The 3,839-nt window shown below is 40.1% G+C and overlaps 1 pseudogene; it reads right to left on the reverse strand.

Moving 5' to 3' along the window:
- The window catches only part of LOC101348334 (protein Shroom3 pseudogene), a 21,763-nt pseudogene that overhangs the window by 15,342 nt on the left and 2,582 nt on the right, over positions 1 to 3,839 (reverse strand).

Genomic DNA, 3,839 nt, shown 5'->3' on the forward strand with positions numbered 1-3,839 from the left:
AAACAACTGCTGAGGAGGCAGGGCCAAGACGGTAGGGTAGTCAGATGCTTCCTGTGGTCCCTCTTACAACAAAGACCTGATAATACAAGTGAATCAATTATATAACACAATCTAGGGGTTCTGAACATGAAAGACAAAGTTGAAGAGTCGGACTGAGCAGCAGGGGGAGGGAGAGACAGTTCAGCAATGAGGATTTGCCAGACCTGACCTGGCCGGTGCCCTGCGGCCTGGATTGGCCAGTGCATGCAGCCTGGTGCAAGCAGCAGTGCTCAGTATGCATTTTCCACACCAGGAGAAACTAAGTGGCAGAGTATGCACAAGTCTGCGGAAATGGGGGAAAGCGGTGCTGAATCTGTGAAAGCTAAGTGCAAGCATCTGACCTACCATGTGGGATCAAAAAAATCCTTCCACCCACTGGGAAGTATCTCTCTCCCATTTACCTGCCCCCTCACCGCTCTGCTCTGGTCCCAGTTTGGCTTCAGTGATTGACGCACTCCCTGGGCCAGAAGTGGGACCCGTCGCACACCCTGAGCCATTCTCCTGGCTTTGGAGAGGGAACAAATTAACAAACAGGAAAAAATAATCTGCCAGCTCCCCTAAACCAGGAACTCATGGCAGTCACAGCCCCTTGCCTAGGGACAGGCATAAGGAGTCTATGAACTTTGAATTCCTTTCACCCCTGCCTAGAGCTTTGCAGGCCCATTTCAACAGCCTAGACCCTCCTTAGCACAGGACAACAGGGTATATACCTGAAGCCTATTTTCAACTGCAACAGCTAAGGGAGAGTGGCAAATCCATGACATTTGATACTGTCCTGCCCATTAAGTAGGGTCCTCACCTACCCAGATTAGGGGCATGAGGAATTCTGGCTCCACCCACTCCACCTAGCTATCCACAACAGGAGTCTGAGAATAAGTGATGCCTTTCAGTCTTTACAGCCAACAGCACTGGGTGCCCAAAATCTGGCTGCAAAACTCACCCATCTACGTGCTCCAGGGAAGAGGGATATGCCATCCACCCAGGCATGGAGGGGCAGCAGTCAGCCCCCTACCTTGCTCAGCACATAACCCCCTACTGCAGCCAGATAGCTGGGCCTACTCCTATCACCCCTACATAGCCCTGCCTTTCTATGACTGTAGGTGAGTGCCTGCACCACACAGTTGGTGACTGATGACCTGGACACCTGAGCTGAATCCACACAAGAAAAGTCAGTGGACTTCTGGGCTCACATACCTAGTAACAGTTCTGACCACCTGGTGACAGGACGTGAGAGCTGCAAAGACCCCAATAATCAAAGTGGCTCAAATGACCAGCCTATTTAGGCATATCAAAACAAAACAAAACTAGAAGCTAGGACACAGTAAGCAAACATAAAATAAATAAATGTAATAACTTATTGTTGGCTTGGAGACAACAGTCAATACCAAATCACATAAAGAGGTGGATCATGATGGCTTTAGCAAGCAACCAAAGCAAAGAATCAAGAAACCTACTGCAGGAAAAGAAGGTCTTGGAATTACTAGAGGTAGAATTCAAAAGGTTAATACATAAAGCTCTTCAAGACATCAGGAAGGAGATCATGCTAAATGCAGATCTAGCCAAGGAACACACAAACAAAGCAACAGAGGAACTTAATAAGGTTATACAAGAGCATGATGACAATTTGAACAGGCTGCAAGAATCCATAGAGAGCAAACAGAAATGTAAAAGATTAACAATAAAATTTCAGAATTAGACAACTCAATAGAAAGTCATAGGAGCGAGAACTGAGGCAACTGAAGTCAGAATTAATGAGATTGAAGATAAAGCACTTGACACCAATCTATTTGAGGAAAAATCAGATTAAAGAATTTTTAAAAATGAAGAAACCCTAAGAATTATCTGGAACTCCATCAAGAGGAATAACATACAAGTGATTGGAGTACCAGAATGGGGGTGGAGATAACAGAAAATACAGAGAGAATTGTCAAAGATTTGTTAGCAGAAAACTTCCCTGATATTGTGAAAGACGAGAAGATATCTACCCAAGGAGCTCATCAAAACCCACACAGGGTAGATCCAAAAAGAAAGTCACCAAGACATATTATAATCAAACTTGCCAAAACCAAAGATTCAGAGAGGATTTTAAGAGTGGTTAGGAATCAACAAAAAGTAATCCACAAAGGAGAGTCAGTAAGATTAAACTCTGACTACTCAGTAGAAACCATGCAGGAAAGAAGGCAATGGGATGACATATATAAAGACTTGAAGGAAAAAAATTGCAAGCCAACAATTACATATCCAGGAAAACTGTCTCTCAAATATGAAGGTGAAATTAGGGCATTTCCAGATAAGCAGAAGTTAAGGAAATTCGTAAAAACCAAACCAAAATTACAAGAAATACTAAACGGGGTCTTCCAGTTAGAAAATCAATACTATCAGATAAAAACCGAAGACTAGAACACAGGACAGAACAACTAGCTATCAACCAAGATAGAGAAGTCACAAAAATAAAGCAAAGCTAAAACACTGAAAATAGGGAAACAGAGACATCAACATGTAAAAGATGACAACATTAAAACAAAGAGGAACTAAATAGTGTAGTCATACAACTTTCATATGGAGAAGTAAAGGCGATATCAAGAAATAAAAGATTGCTTTAAACTTAGAAGAATAGAGATATAATATTAAGGTAATACAAAGGAAAATAAGAGTCCTACCCACCAAAATTAAAAAAGAAGAAAAACATAAAGACTCAGCAAATACAAAATCAACAATAATGAAAAAGATGAAACGAAAATACATAAAGAAAAATGACTCAGCACAGAAAATTAAGCAGAACAAAGAAACTGTTAACAATACACACACAAAAAAATGAAAATGACAGCACTAAACTCATACCTAATAATAATTACACTGAATGTAAATGGCCTAAATGCACCAATAAAGAGACAGAGAGTGGCAGAATGGATAAAAAAAACATGATCCATCTATATGCTGCCTACAAAAGACATGCATTAGAATCAAAGACACAAACAAAAACTGAAAGAATGGGAAAAATATATAAACAACAATCAAAAAAGAACACGACTGGCAATATTAATCTCTGACAAAATAGACTTTCAAGCAAAATCCACCACAAACGATAAGGAAGGACACTATATAATGATTAAAGGGTCAATACACCATGAGGACATAACCATAATAAATATTTATGCACCCAACGACAGGGCTCCAAAATACATAAAACAAACTCTAACATCACTGAAAAGAGACATAGACAGCTCTACAATAGTAGGAGACTTCAACACACCACTTTTAGTTAAGGACAGAACATCCAGAAAGAAGTTCAGTAAAGAAACGGAAGATCTAAATGCCACAGTCAACCAACTTGATCTCATAGACATATACAGAACACTCCACCCAACAGCAGCGAAGTATACTTTCCAATGCACATGGAACATTCTCCAAAATAGACTGCATATTAGACCACAAAGCAAGCCTTAACAGAATCCAAAACATTGAAAAATTACAAAGCAGCTTTTATGAACATAAAGCCATAAAAGAAGAGATCAGTAACAGAAAAAGGAAGGAAAAAAATCAAGTACATGGAAACTGAACAACAACTTGCTCAGAAACTACTTGGTTACAGAAGAAATCAAGGATAAAATAAAGAAATTTACAGAATCAAATGAAAATGAAAACACATCCTACCAGAACCTTTGGGACACAGCAAAAGCAGTGCTCAGAGGTCAGTTTATAGCAATAATCGCACACATCCAACAAGAAGAAAGGGCCATAATCAAAACATTAACCCTACAACTGGAAAAAGTAGTAAGAGAGGAACAAAAGAAGCCCTC

Source organism: Trichechus manatus, unplaced genomic scaffold (genome assembly GCF_000243295.1).
Source record: "Trichechus manatus latirostris isolate Lorelei unplaced genomic scaffold, TriManLat1.0 scaffold00467, whole genome shotgun sequence".
NCBI classification, from domain to species: Eukaryota; Metazoa; Chordata; class Mammalia; order Sirenia; family Trichechidae; genus Trichechus; species Trichechus manatus.